This window comes from Melospiza melodia, chromosome W (assembly GCF_035770615.1).
Source record: "Melospiza melodia melodia isolate bMelMel2 chromosome W, bMelMel2.pri, whole genome shotgun sequence".
In the NCBI taxonomy this organism is placed as follows: Eukaryota; Metazoa; Chordata; class Aves; order Passeriformes; family Passerellidae; genus Melospiza; species Melospiza melodia.
The window spans coordinates 22665295-22680809 of record NC_086225.1 but is presented as its reverse complement, the minus strand read 5'-3'; the positions used below and the strand labels follow the sequence as shown (position 1 = coordinate 22680809).

The 15515-nt window shown below is 45.8% G+C and overlaps 1 protein-coding gene across 2 annotated transcripts in view; it reads right to left on the bottom strand.

Annotated features, from left to right (window-relative positions):
- LOC134431554 (protein FAM219A-like) overlaps positions 1-15515 on the bottom strand; it is a 346687-nt gene that overhangs the window by 245337 nt on the left and 85835 nt on the right. The gene's annotated exons all lie outside the window — the stretch shown is intronic.

Here is a 15515-nt window from a genome sequence, read left to right as displayed (position 1 = left end):
AAAGGAATAAAGAGAGAAGTTGCAGAGGCTGCTAAGCTAAGAATAGCATAGAGAAGAATGAATAACAAAGTTCTGTGTCCAGCAGAAAGCAAGGACAAACTCTCCTGTGAGTGGTCAGCAAATCCAAACACTCACAGAAGCCCAATCACCGCTGCACCTGTTGCATTCCACACCAGCTGATAACAATTGTTTACATTCTTCTTCTGGGGCCTCAGCTTCCCAGAAGATGAACAAATCCCAAAGAAAGGATTTCTATGAAAAAATGTCTGCGACACAATCGAACTCTGTGGGTCGGGGGAAAAACTGAATCGGTTTTTGTAGTGTATTATCAAGTTAACCCATTGTGTTATGATAATACCTGATTTGAAATGTGTATAATGAACAGGAAAACATACTGGATTGGGAAAAATTTTAAATAATAGAATAAGCTCCCCCTGAACAGCCAGCCTGTCATCTTGGACCTCCTTGAGGCAAATGATGACAGGGCCTGTCTGCAATATGACAGGGCTTTCTGCTTCTCGAAAAAAAAGAAGGAATAGATCCTGAAAATAAAATGAAACAAATGGCTCAGGGGTTGAAGAGACAGGAGTCAGAGTTGAGGAAAAGGAGGGTGGAGCAAGAAAGGCTGAAAACTCTGAGTGAGCAATATGAGCAACTCAAGAGACAAGATACTGACTGGGGACTACCTGCCCCAGATTGGAATTTATTCATCGACCTTGTTCAGGAAATTGCCACAGAACTGGGATTGTCAAATTGTTGGATTTGTGGGGGGCTGAAATCTGCTGAGAAGTGGCCTTGGAAAGGTGAGAGTTTAACCCCGGAGCAGTTGTTGAAATGGGATAACACCCGGGTCTCCAGGATGACACAGAGACCTGAGGGTTGGGTGTTGGACCAAAGTGTGATTGGAAATATTTGTATCAGCAGGGAAGGCAAAGAATACACCAAGGTGGTTGGGTATACCCCATGTATATCCACATTGGCAGTAAATTTAAGTAGTAGGAGCAAAGTCTGGCAACCAGAGCCTCCTACAGGATATTTGAGTCAGAGAGACAAATTATGAATGGAATGATAAGATTGGACTTTGTTGGGTCAAAGGCTCCAGAGTTAACCCTTACCAATCCTTGGAGGAATTAAGAGAATATTGGAAAGAACCAGGCAAAATAAACATCAGGTGGAAAGCCCCTGATGGAATTTACTAGATCTGTGGGAAGAAAGCATATGGTGAGTTGCCCCCAAAGTGGAAAGGGTCATGCACTTTAGGCATGATACGACCTGTGTTCTTCACTCTCCCCTGATCGAAAAGCAACCTGTTAGGGGCTCCCTTGTATGAGACTCTGAACAGGGGGAAGAGAAGTTTGAGAAAGAAGTTACCTACCATGGGAGGCAGTCAGACATGGGGAGAAGAAAAATGGCCATCCAAGAGGATAATTGAATATTATGGGCTGGCCACATGGGCACAAGACGGGAGCTGGGGATATAGGACCCCAATTTACCTACTGAACAGACTGATTAGGCTACAGGCAGTGGTAGAAATAGTCTCAAACCACACCTCAGAGGCCCTTGAGTTGTTAAGCTGGCAGCACTCTCAAGTGCGGGCTTTCGTGTACCAAAACAGAATAGCATTAGAATATTTGTTGGCCGAGGAAGGGGGAGTGTGTGGAAAATTCAATGAGTACCAGTGCTGCTTTGAGATTGACGATTATGGAGAAACCATCAGAGGTTTAGCAGCAGAGATCAAAAAGGTGGCTCATGTCCCAGTCCAAAAATGGAATTCCATTTTGCAGGCAACTTGGTGGGACCGACTATTCGATGGAGCCTGGTGGAAAAAGATAATATTCTTTGTGATGTGTTCAGTAGCAGGGGTCATATTCCTACCATGCCTAATACCTTACTTTATTAGGCTGATACACTCCATGGTACGGGGCATGCAAATAGCAGCCATGACAATGGACCCAGAGTTGGCTTCCAAAAATAACAAAATATCTAAAATCATGAAGTTGGGGGAAGGAGAACAGGAAAATAAGGCCACTGAAGTCCTATCAAAATTTGAAAAACAAATCAAAGGTGATGGAAACACAAATTATACCAAGGGGTCCCACAAGGAGAACAGAACACAGAAAAAATCTGAAAAGTTCCCCCTCTCCTTGTAGGAAGCCCTAAGAGGTGAAAGGTAGATTTAGCCAAAATGTAGATAATAGATATAAGGGTTGTAGTGGGAGCATGAATTAATGTGTTTATATAGAAGGGGAGGGATTGTAATATATGTTATAAAATAATTCATGCTTAAGGGGAGAATATATACTATTAAAAATTGTAAAATTCAATGAATCTCTGACCACAAGCAGCCCAGAGACTGATAACTACTCTGGAGTTTTGAAACTCCTGAAAGCAGCAGGAGAAAAATGCTCCATTAGCCCATGAATAGATGCGACCAGCGCGATTACGGGCTTCCTCCAGGGCCATCAGGGAACACCCAAGGGTGATCATCGCTTGGTAGATATCATCAATCAAGATAACCAAAGTCACCAAGGAACATACATTTGAATACGTGACTTCCCCTGACATGATCATCACCTGCCACTACTTTGGAAACAGCAATTGTCCAGCCCTGCACAGTGAAAGAAGCCTTCATACATATGTGGGGTTACAAAAGAAATCGGGCACCTCTGCCTCAGGCATAAAAAACTGTAGAAAACTGCCCCGCTGGAAATGGCATTTGTGAACAGAGGGGAATCTGATGCGATAGAGGTTGGATCTAGGTTCACTCAGCGCCGATCCCAGTCTCGGTGTTGTTTCTTTGACTGTGGTTTTTGAGGACCGTATTTTGGTAGCGAAAATAAAATCTTTCGCATTTATTAATTCGGATTTCTGGCTGATCATTTATAACACCCCCCTTCTTTTCATACCCGTCCCACCCTGCTTCCAACCATCCAGTATCCTGAAGCTTCAACAGACCAGGATGGATCCGTATATTACTAATGTGAAGCTCGCGTTCATATACTGGAATTACAGAACTATATTCTGGCTAAAATAATTATGAGGATTTTTTTCTGTAAGCACAGTCCCAAAACTACTTCACTCACACTTATACTCACAATCTTCTAGATCCTTCTCCTTCTTCTTTTTCATTTTATAGTCCTTTGTAGTCCCCAGGTTTACCTGCAATCACAGATGGTCCCAGAAGAAGTTGTTTGATCTGCTAAAATCAGCAGCAGTGCCATTCGTCCGAAATCTCCTTGGCCACAGGCAAAGAGGCTTTATATCCCGGTTCTACAAGCCCCCATTGTGAGAAACAACTGATCACTTTGAAAATTTAAAAAGCTTTACTAAACCTTAACAAAAATACAACAAAATACTAAATAAGGAAAAAGCTGCAGCGCTGGGAACTGCCCCGCGTGCATACCACATGGCTAGTTTGTCTTCAAGATGAATGCTTGGTCTTTTATACCCCTGGGGGTTGCATCAGCCAGCCCTGGCCCCTCCCAAAGTCTCAGTCAGCTCTTCTTTGCCATTTATCAGTGGAAACTGCTTTATTGTAACTTGATTGGAGGTCAGGTGTTGCTATGCTGCACCCTCTAAGCAACAAGCTTTTCCATTCCCAACTGCCCCAGGTAAGGGACACATGCACGCCTTCTTTTTACCTGTCCTTGACCACCCCGGCTGTCTGATGGTAACAATATAGGGGGGGGAAAGGGAACTATGGGGAGAACAGAGGACATCTAAACTACAATAACATAACTATACATCACTAAAGTTTTTCTTAATATTCACACAATAGTTATCTTTTAATTGCGAGAGCCAATCATCTCATTATCCATCTATAACAATACATATGTTTATTGGGTTTACATAGCTAAGCTTTGGTAGCAGGAGGGCTAAAGGGATGGCTTCTGTGAAAAGCTGCTGGAAGCTTCCTCAATTTCTGGCAGAGCCAATCCATGGCAGCTTCAAAGATGAATGTGCCTCTGGTAAAGGCTGGGTGAATTAGAAATTGTAGTAATTCTTCTGTGATAACATATTTTTCCCATGTACTCAGCATAGGTTCAGCCACGCAGTGAGTACTATGTCCAGTTCCGAGCCCCCTAAAATAGGAAGGATGTTGAGATGCTCGAATATGCCCAGAGAAGGGCAACAAGGTTGATGAAGGGTCTAGAACACAAGCCCTATGAGGAGCTGTGAGAGACAAGAAAAGTCTTATAGAATAAGTAAAAGGCCTTTGCTCACTTTTGTTCATTATTCACGAAAAGCACTTTGGGAAAAGTACAGCCGTCATGAAGACAAGAACAAGTTATGTAAACTTTGCGTGGACAACACCAGATCAGAGTTCTAACTGGTCAGAGGAACATGTGGACAGCAACAGAGGAGGTAGCATGTGGCAAATTTGTGTTTGTTTTCGTTAACAAGAATGCTAGCAAGTACAATTTTAGCCAGAGTATTTTTAGCATAGTATAAAAGCCTAGCATAGTCGTACAGTATATAAGACCTTGAATGATGCTAATAAATTATGTTCTTGGTAAGAAACAAGGGAGTCCATGTGTTTATCATCACTACAAGGAACAGCTGAGGGAACTGGGGCTGTTTAATCTGGAGAAGAGGAGGCTTAGGGGAGACCCTATCACTCTAAAACTCCCTGAAAGGAGGGAGTAGCCAGGTGGGAGTCGTTCTATTCTCCCAGGCAACCAGTGACAGGACATAGAGGACAAAGACTTAAGCTACACCAGGGGAAGTTTAGACTGGACATTAGTATCCTGGTTTAAAAGGACAGGTGCCTGCCAAGGAAGGTAGGAACCTTCCTGGGATAGAAAATATTAAACCCTTCTCTCCAAATTATTATTATTATTATTATAACTTTGAAATTACAGGGCTTTCAAGCAAAGATATGGGAAAATGAATAACAGTTCTTTACTTGTATATATATGTATAACAAGGCAAGCCAATAACAACAACAGCAACAACAACAAACCAAACCAGAAACCCAATAACAGCCTTCTCTTGACTGTCAAGCAGTTTCCCCTTTGGTGTAGTTATGGTCACAGCTGGCAGGGGCACTGTTGGCTCCTGGCCAGGTAGGGCAGGTTGCAATGATTCCCCCATGGCTGCAGGGGGCCCTGTGGCACAAGCTCAGCTGCCTCTCCATGTGGTAATAGCAGCTCAGCCACCAGGAGAGGGAGAAAAAAAGGGGTTTCCTTTGCAAACTCACGGGGAGCAGCTAGTCTCAGTGCCACTCAGGAAGCCGAATGGACTGTAGCAGGAACCTCAGAGCAGCAGGCTGGAAGAGCAAAGGTGAGCACACCCAGGGTGTCAAACAAAGTGTAGCAAAACCTTCAAAGCCATGGCAGGAGCCATGGGGGTCTGGGCGGACATGGGGTGTCAAGTTAAAGTGTAGAAAAAGCCTGAAGCAGTGGCAGAAAAACAGCAGGGCTGGGCAGTAGTAGACAGGCTTCTGCAAGCAGCTGGGTGATGCTCCCTCTGGGGGAGGGAGAGGGTCAGGGTTCCCTTCCCAGTGAGGTTGGGTGTTGAAAAGGTCCCAGTTAAACAGCTGCTCTCACAAGCAAAAGCTCACTCAGGTTAAGGACAAGCAGTGCAGGACAAAGACTCCGCAGTTGGCAGCAAATCCCCTGGGCAGCAAGTCTGGCACCAAAACCACAACTTTCTCTACTCTGATCCCGAGACCAAGTGTGTGAGGGAGGGCTGAGCCCATCCCTTCACCTCCGGCCAAAATCTCGAGGTATCTGCACTTCACAAAAGTCCCCCATCAATAAATGGTAGCAAACTGCACCCTTCCGCCTTCTCCTCCTTCCAGCCACATCTTTTGTCTCTTAAGTATCGTCATTATCATCTCTTAGGCAACAAGTCAGAGAAAATTCCCCGAGATAAAGAAAAAAAAAAGGAAAAATCCTAACCTCCAACAATTAGGAAAAAGTTCTTCACAGAAAAATTGGGCAATGGAATGGACTGCCCAGGCAGATGCTGGAGTCACCATCCCTGGAGGTGTTAAAAAAAAGACTGGATGCAGCACTTAGTGCCATGGTCTTGATGCCAAATGATTTTTGCCTTGTTCTTGTATATAGTCTTGTTATAGACACATATTATAAGATTGTTTACAAATATTAAAATGAATTTTATATGTGTGATGTTAAAGTAACTTTGTTATAAAGATATAGTTTTTATTTCTGTTGTAAATTAAGCTTAGACATAGTAATGAAATAGCCGATATAAGTATGCTTGTGTTAAAATGCCTGCTCGGATGGGATAACATCCAATGAACATATAAAAAGGACACCTGCTGCAGATATGCCAACTATCAGCACTCACGATCTGAAGACAGTGCGGATCAAGGCCAAAACTGAAGGTGATGATAAAAAATGGACTAAAACCACAACCAAGGAATATGCATGCTCTAAAGAGGTGGACCCGAGGAGGGGCCATGCTAACCAATTCTTGGAACATGTAAACTAGTTTGGGGAAAAGTTTACTATGCATAATTGTTTATGAATATGTAACAGGCTGATGCAATAGAAATGGTACATAAAGGGTGTTTCCAAAATAGCAGGTGCGGTCTTGACAGTGCCAAGATGCACCCAACTGTAACATCTTTTGCTCTATGGTCTTTGTCTCCTATTTTCCTTTATTAAACTTTTTAAATTTTCACAGGAGACTGAACGTGTTTTTCATAGTCTCTATATTCTTTACACATATATTTGTATAAAAAGTTTAGTTTCCATCTGAGGGGAGACAATTTAGAAGGAGATTGAACCAGGGGAAATTGCATCACCACTTGTGCTCCTAACTGGTGCTTTTTGTCAATTATGCTAATTTGCTAAACTTTTAAAACTGTATTCATCCTGTGCTGCAGGAGGGGCACAGTTTGTGCACATTTTCCATATCTGCTCCTGGAGGCCTCCAATAAAGACCAGCATTTATATTGCCTCCTATACTAATATTATCTTGAAAGTGTGTCATTTTATTTCTAGGTTCTTTAAGGCATCTGTTTAGTTGACAAGGTGGTGGTCAGTCATAGGTTGGGCTTGATGACCTCAAAGGTCTTTTCCAACCTAGTTAATTCTGTGATTCTCTGATAATTAATAAGAAAAAAAAAGTTATTGCGCATTTGCAATTGCAGCTAAAGAAGAGCAGGGTGAGAATATGTGAGAAGAATAATTCTGCAGACACCAAGGTCAGTGGAGAAGGAGAGGGAGAAAGTGCTCCAGGCACCAGAGCTGAAATTCTTCTCTAGCTTGTAAGTGAAGACCACGATGAAGCAGGCTGTCCCCCTGCAGCACGTTGAGATCCACAGGGATGTAGAGATACACCTGCAACCTGTGGATGAGTCCCACGCCAGAGCAGATAGATGCCTGAAAGGAGGCTGTAATCCAGTGGGAGGCCCATTGAGAGAGAAGCGCATGCTGGAGCAGCCTGTCCTTGAAGGATTGCACCCTGTGGAAGAATGACCCATGCTGCAGCAGTTTGGGGAGGACTGTTGCCCATGGGATGTACTCGTGTTGCAGCAGTTTGCAGAGAAGTGTTGTTCATGAGATGGACTCACACTGGAAAACTTAATGGAGAATTGTCTCCTGTGGGAGGGACACCACACTGGAGCAGGGGAAGAACTCCTGTTCCTGAGTAGTGGGAGAAACAATGTGTGATGAACTGACCATAACCCCCATTCCCTGTCTCCCTGTGCCACTGGGGAAGGAGGTAGAGCTGGGAAGGAGGGAGGGGTGGGGGGGAAGGTGGGTTTTTTTAAAGATCTTGGTACCATGGGATTGATGCTTTCAGCTGACAGTAAACATCTTGCTGTGGAAGCAGATGTGGGGAGATAAGCTGTAATTTCCAACCGACAGACACTTCACAAACTATAAAAGCTACACTATATTTTCACAAAGCAGAAGTCTTCTGCACATTCCTCAGAATGTGTGGGGTCTTTTCCTCAAAGTCAGGATGCCTACTTTGTGGTTACTCTCCCGGGGGCTGAGTGAAAGGACTCTATGTGTACCCTATTATCAATTGGTGGTAAGTTACATGGGCTCCTAACCTACAATATCTCTTTACTGGCTATAATATAGGTACCTTTTATGTCGTGCACTGTTTTATGTAATCTATTTGTAGTTCTTTGGTTTATCTTGCATAGTAAGTAACACTGTTTAAGGCCTTTTGTCTGTTAATCTCCTGCCTATTCAATAAATAACTCATTTTATAATAGACCTGATCTGCCATTCTTGAGAACTTGCGAGCCAGAGCGATTTAGGTGCAGGTCACCTGAATAAAGCTGCTGCTAAAAATCTGAACCTAAGGCAGGGCTGGTCTAAAGCTTTCACTCGATCCATAATAGGCTATCATGGAAATGAGTCCTGTTGTCCAACTCCATGTCACCACAGGACTTGTCTTGCCACATTATATCACAGTACAAGCTGCCTTGTACTGAGCAAATTAATTCAGTTACCCTGCCGGCTCCATAAACCAGACCCTGGGTTGACTGACAGGGGCCTCACCCAATAACATCTTTCCCAAGGTTCAAGCATATCACCAGTCCAGGACCTGGGGGGCATAAATATCAGACCAATGAGCTGTCTAGACCCGGGAGTTTTGAACTGCCTATAAAAGTAAGCTCCAAACAATAAAACACACTGTTTGCTGATAACAACTGGTGTTTAGTTGTGTGTCTGTCTCCGATGCTCGACCACCATGGTAACAGACTTCCTTTTCAAGGTCCAAGATGGCGTTCCAGGCAGGGGCGTGAGGCACAGGGTACGACTCAAGCCATCCATTTTCCACCATTGTAAGTACGTAGTACTTGCCTTGGTGGGTTTGCAGCAGTGTGATGTGATCCATCAGCCAGGCCTCCCCATATTTATATTTTGACCATCATCTCTCATACCACAGGGACTTTGCCCACTTTTCCTGCTTGATTGCAGCATGTTTCACAGTTATGGATAGCCTGGGACATATGTTCATGGTTAAGTCCACCCCTCTATCATGAGCCCATTGGTATGTTGCATCTCTTCCCTGATGACTTCAGGCATCATATGCCCACCAAGACAGTAATAATTCACCCTTGTGTTGCCAGTCCAGATCTACCTGAGACACTTTACACTTGGCAGCTGGATCCACTTGTCCACTGTTGTGATATTATTCAGTAACCTGACTCTTAGACATATGTGCATTAAGGTGACACACTTTTACAGCCAACTTCTCTACCCAGGGAGCGATGTCTTGACCCACTTTGGCAGCCCAGATGGGTTTCCTTCTGCACTGCCAATTGTTCTTTTTCCATCAGTCTAGCCATGCTCACAGAGCATTTGCTACCATCCATGAGTCAGTGTAGAGGGAAAGCACTGGCCATTTCTCTTGTTCAAACATATCTAAATCCAGATGGAAAGCTTTCAGCTCTGCACCTTGACTCTATCCACCTTGTCCCTCAATAGCTTCTGCAACTCAACACGTAGGACTCGATACAGCAGATTTCCATTTTCGACGCATCCATGTGATTCTCCAAGAACACACAAATTTTACAATTTCACAGATTTTAAAATAACCAAGAGGATCCAACAAGCTAAACATATTTCTGCCTGTCCCACTAAATGAGTCACAGCAGATGTACATGCTGGTGAAAAAAGTAAGATATCTGGGGCTTTTCCACAGAATGCTGTTGTCAGCTCTCCCTCCTGCAGTGTCTATGCCCAGTGCTCCCTGGATGCAGGGCATTTCAGATCACATTCTCCCAACCGCAAGGGCTTTAAAACAAACAAGACTTTATGTATTATAAAATACTCTCATGTGTGGCAAGACTTCTCCCTACAACAAAAAAGCTTATCTGTTATGTTCATCAGGTGGTGTGATAGTTCCAGGCATTCTTCCCCTCACATGAATGGTTGAGATAACCCAGGCCAGATAGGCATCTGCTAAAGGAGTTATCTCTGACTCCAGAGGGGTGAAATCTCTGCTGACAAGGAACAGCTTGTCTTGAGAACAAGATGTAGGGAGATAGATGAGCTGAATTTCTCACTGATAGACACTTCACAAAGTTTAAAAGTGTCGTGGTTTGAAAGAGAGGTGTCTGCCGAGGGAGACAGGAACATCCCTTGGAATGGAAAATTTTACCCACTTCTCTCCAAATTATTATAACTGAAATTAAGGGGCTTTCAGGCAAAGATATAGGGAAAAGGAATAGAAGTTGTTTACTAGCATGTATATGTACAACAAGACAAACAAACCACAACAATGGCAGCAAAAACAAACAAAACCAGAAACCCAGCATCAGCCTTTTCTCGGCTGTCAGGCACTTTCCCCCTTAGTGTAGTCACAGTCGCAGCCAGCAGGGATACTGTTGGCTCCCAGCTGAGTAGGTGCGATGATTCCCTCGCAGCTGCAGGGGGCGCTGTGGCACAAGCTCTGCTGCCTTGCCCATGCGGTTAAACGGCAGGAGAGATAGACAAGGGGCTTCCTTTGCAATCTCAAAGGGGTAGCCGATCTTGGTGCCCCTCCGTATGGCGAAACGGGCTGTAGCAGGAACCTCAGAGAGGCAGTTGGAATGGCAGAGGTGGGCACAGCCACACACCCAGGGTAGCAAAAAAAGAGTAGCAGAAACTCCTGTAGCAGAAGCCTCAGGGTGTCCTGGCAGGCACGGGGTGTTGAGTTACAGGGTAGCAAAAAACCTGGAGCAGTGGCAGAAAAACAGCAGAGCTGGGCAGGAGCAGCCGGGCTCTTGAATGCATCCCAGAGAGGCTCCCTCAGAGGGGAAAGGAGGTTGGGGTCCAGGGTTTTCCCCTGAGGTACCCAAGCAGATGGTGAGGGTCCTTTTACCTAAGGTAGGGTGTTAATAAGGTCCCAGTTCAACAGCTGCTCTTATGAGCAAAGGCTCACCCATGATAGAAACAGTGGAAAGACAAAAGCTCCACAGGGGCAGTGAATCCTCTGGGCAGCAATGGTCTGTTCCCCTTGGATCCTGAGAGAGAGAGAGAGAGAGAGAGAAGAGAGAGCAGAGGCCCAGCCCCTCTAGCGCCAGATAAAATCTCTGCTCTTACAAAAGAAAGCCCCTCAGCTACAAGAGTACAGCTGCACCCTTCCCCATACATTGGCGATGCCAAGTACCAGTCCTTATTGTCTCTTAGCAACAAATGAGACAAAATTTCCTTAGAGAAAGGAAAAAAAAGAAAAAATCCAAACTTTCAACAAAAAGCTACACAAATGTTCAGGACAGCAGAAGTCCTACACACACTCTGGAAACCTGTGGGGCTTTTCCCTGAAGTTTGGATGTGAATTTTGTGGTTACTTTTCCAGGAACTAAGGGAAAGGACTCTATGTGTACTCCATCATCAGTTTGGTAGTAAGTTACATTGAGCCCTAATCTATGCTTTTTCTGTTCTAGTTGTAATATAGGTGTGATAAACAAAAATCTGTCATTTTTTTGTGAGAAAAAGGTTACCACTGTTGCTGCTGGGGTGCTGCTTGTGTGTTATGGTAATTACGGGTCCTTGTCGTTAATAGCTGTTTTTGTATCAGTAAAAGTCTAGCTGGGGCCGAGTTAATGGCTCTTCTCTGGGACAGTGAAGGGTGGGGACCTCCCCAAACAGTGAGGAGAAGAAACTTAAGAGGGGGGGGAGACATGCAAAATAACCCCAAGACCAGCATGCCATGAGAAGCTACTGCTTCTAGCTTGTTAAAAAAGACCCCCAAAACAAAGAGCCAACATAGAGTTGAGAGATTGGAGTGATGTCTGGATGTGAGGAACGGAGTGCTGAGCCTGCAGAGATGCTGAACACCTTTGTGACCTCTCACCCTGAGCACCGGAGACATCAGGACTGGAAAGGGGGGGCGAGGCTGCGGAGGTGAAGGCAAGGGGTTACCACGCCCTAAAAACTCCCACGAGGACCGGACCCCCAGCTCTGTCCCTAGTGGACTGTCCTGGTTTAGGACAAATTAGGGGAAATCTCCAAAAGGGAGTCCCCCAAACAAAACAAACCTCCAACCACCCCTCCCCCAACACCGGGTTCGGGAAGGAATTTCTCGGAGGAGCAAAGTGGAAAACAAAACCTATTTATTTACAAGTAACAAAAGAACACTCCCCAACACAAGAAAAGGAAAGAAACAGACTGTGTGTGGTGAGGGCGCCAGGCTTCTCTTGCAAGCTCCAGATGTCCTGGACGTCTCAGGTCAGGTCCGGAGCCGGTCCAGTATCTTCAGGGGAGGGTAAGAAAGAGGGAACAAAAGAAAAGAAAAAAAACAGCGCAAAAAGCAGAAAGCAAGCAAGCAAAGCGGCTAGCCAAGCCAAGCAGCAAAAAGCCAAAAGCCAAAAAGGCCTGGTCAAACACTCCCCCCCTCTCTTCCCTGCCCCGCCGCAGCAAGACGGCCGGGGGGGGGGGAAGAGAGAAAAGGCACAGCTGCCAGACACAACACACGATATTGGGATAAAGGCTGTCAACCCACGACACTCCACCCCTTATCCCATATCGTGAATATACAATAAAAACTTTCATTTCACTTACTCACACCTTTGACACTTACGCATTCCTCTCATCTTACTTGCTCAGACCTTTGACACTTACAGTTTCCTTCTGTCTCACATTCAACAAACAATGACATTCATATATGAGTCTCATCCCACAATCAGGTCTCCCTGAGGCACACACCGTGTTGTTCCATCTTTCTGCATTATCCACCATGTATAACCTGGTCCTTGAGCAAAGACAATCCCACGGATGGGTTTGTCTGTACTCGAGGCAGGGTTGATCCATACTGTCTTTCCCAACAAACCTCTGACATGGGCCACTGGGGCTTTATCCCCATCTACTATATTAAGGAGCTCAGACTGAGCAGGACCCGCTCGGTTGGTGGAACCTCGAGTGTTAACTAACCAGGTAGCCTTTGCCAAATGCTGCTCCCAGTTTTTTAAAGACCCCCCACCCAATGCTTTTAAGGTGGTTTTTAACAATCCATTATACCTTTCCACCTTCCCTGCAGCTGGTGCATGATAGGGGATATGGTATATCCACTCGATGCCATGTTCCCTAGCCCAAGTATTAATAAGATTGTTTTTAAAATGAGTCCCATTATCCGACTCAATTCTCTCGGGAGTACCGTGCCTCCAAAGGACCTGCTTTTCAAGGCCCAAGATAGTGTTACGGGCTGTGGCATGAGACACAGGATAGGTTTCCAACCATCCCGTGGTGGCTTCTACCATGGTTAGTACATAGCGCTTGCCCTGGCGGGTCTGAGGCAGTGTGATGTAATCAATCTGCCAGGCCTCCCCGTATTTGTACTTAGACCACCGTCCCCCATACCAGAGGGGCTTCACCCGCTTGGCCTGCTTAATGGCAGCGCACGTCTCACAGTCACGAATAACCTGAGAGATACTGTCCATGGTTAGATCCACCCCTCGGTCTCGTGCCCACTTATAGGTGGCATCTCTACCCTGGTGGCCTGAGGCATCATGGGCCCATCGTGCTAAGAATAACTCTCCCTTATGCTCCCAGTCGAGATCTATCTTCAACTCCCCTATCTTTGCAGCCTGATGTACTTGCTGGTTGTTTTGCTGCTCTTCATTAGCTCTACTTCTGGGGACATGGGCATCTACATGGCGAACCTTCACAGGTAACTTCTCTAACCGAGTAGTGATATCTTTCCACTCTTCCACAGCCCAAATTGGTTTTCCTCTTCGCTGCCAGTTCGCCTCTTTCCATCTCTTCAGCCATCCCCATAGAGCGTTGGCTACCATCCAAGAATCGGTATACAAATAGAGCCTTGGCCACTTCTCTCTCTCTGCAATACCTAGGGCCAGTTGAATAGCTTTGATTTCAGCAAATTGACTGGATTCGCCTTCTCCTTCAGTAGCCTCTGCAACTCGTCAAGTGGGACTCCATACAGCTGCTTTCCACCTCCGTTTCATCCCTAAGACGCGACAAGAACCATCGGTGAATAGAGCGTAACGCGTTTCTTCTGCTGGTAACTGATTGTATGGCGGAGCTTCCTCAACCCGGGTCACTGGCTCTTGTTCCTCATCCGCGACACTAAAGCTTTCACCTTCGGGCCAATTTGTAATTATTTCCAGGATCCCAGGGCGATTAAACTTCCCAATTCGAGCGCGCTGCGTAATGAGGGCAATCCACTTACTCCAAGTAGCATTGGTGGCATGGTGGGTAGAGGGAACCTTTCCTCTGAACATCCATCCCAGCACCGGTAGTCGGGGTGCCAGAAGGAGTTGTGCCTCTGTACCAATCACCTCTGAGGCGGCTTGGACTCCTTCATAGGCGGCCAAGATTTCCTTTTCTGTTGGGGTATAGTTATCTTCAGACCCCCTGTAGCTCCGACTCCAAAATCCCAATGGCCGGCCTCGGGTCTCGCCAGGCACCTTCTGCCAAAGGCTCCAGGACAGACCACGGCTCCCGGCTGCAGAGTAGAGCACGTTCTTCACATCTGGTCCCGTCCTGACTGGACCAAGGGCTACAGCATGAGCGATCTCCTGCTTGATCTGGATGAAAGCTTGCTGCTGCTCAGGGCCCCAATGGAAGTTGTTCTTCTTGCGGGTAACCAGATAAAGGGGTCTCACAATCTGACTATACTCAGGGATGTGCATCCTCCAGAAGCCTATAACACCTAAGAAAGCTTGTGTTTCCTTCTTATCAGTTGGTGGGGACATAGCAGTGATTTTGTTAATAACATCCGCAGGAATCTGACGCCGTCCATCTTGCCACTTCACCCCCAAAAACTGAATTTCTCGGGCAGGTCCCTTGACTTTGCTCTTCTTAATGGCAAATCCGGCTTCCAAGAGAATATGAATTATCTTCTCTCCTTTCTCGAACACTTCTATTGCCATGTTCCCCCAAACAATGATATCATCAATATATTGTAAATGTTCTGGAGCCTCACCCTCTTCTAGTGCAGCCTGGATCAGTCCATGACAGATGGTAGGACTGTGTTTCCACCCCTGGGGCAGTCGGTTCCAGGTATACTGCACTCCCCTCCATGTAAAAGCAAACTGGGGCCTGCATTCTGCGGCCAGAGGGATGGAGAAAAACGCGTTAGCAATATCGATGGTCGCGTACCACTTTGCTGCCTTGGACTCCAGCTCGTACTGCAGTTCCAGTATGTCCGGTACAGCCGCACTCAGTGGTGGAGTCACTTCATTCAAGGCACGATAGTCCACAGTCAGTCTCCATTCTCCGTCAGATTTTCGCACAGGCCAGATAGGGCTGTTGAAGGGTGAGTGGGTTTTACTGACCACCCCTTGGCTCTCCAGCTCTCGGATCATTTTGTGGATGGGGATCACGGCATCTCGATTCGTCCGGTACTGCCTGCGGTGCACTGTTGAGGTGGCAATTGGCACTCGTTGCTCCTCTACCTTCAAGAGTCCTACTGCAGATGGGTTCTCTGATAGTCCAGACAAGGTATTCAATTGTTTAATACCCTCTATCTCCACTGCAGCTATTCCAAAAGCCCACCTGAATCCCTTAGGATCTTTGTAATAGCCATTCCGGAGGAAGTCTATGCCCAAAATACACGGAGCCTCTGGACCAGTC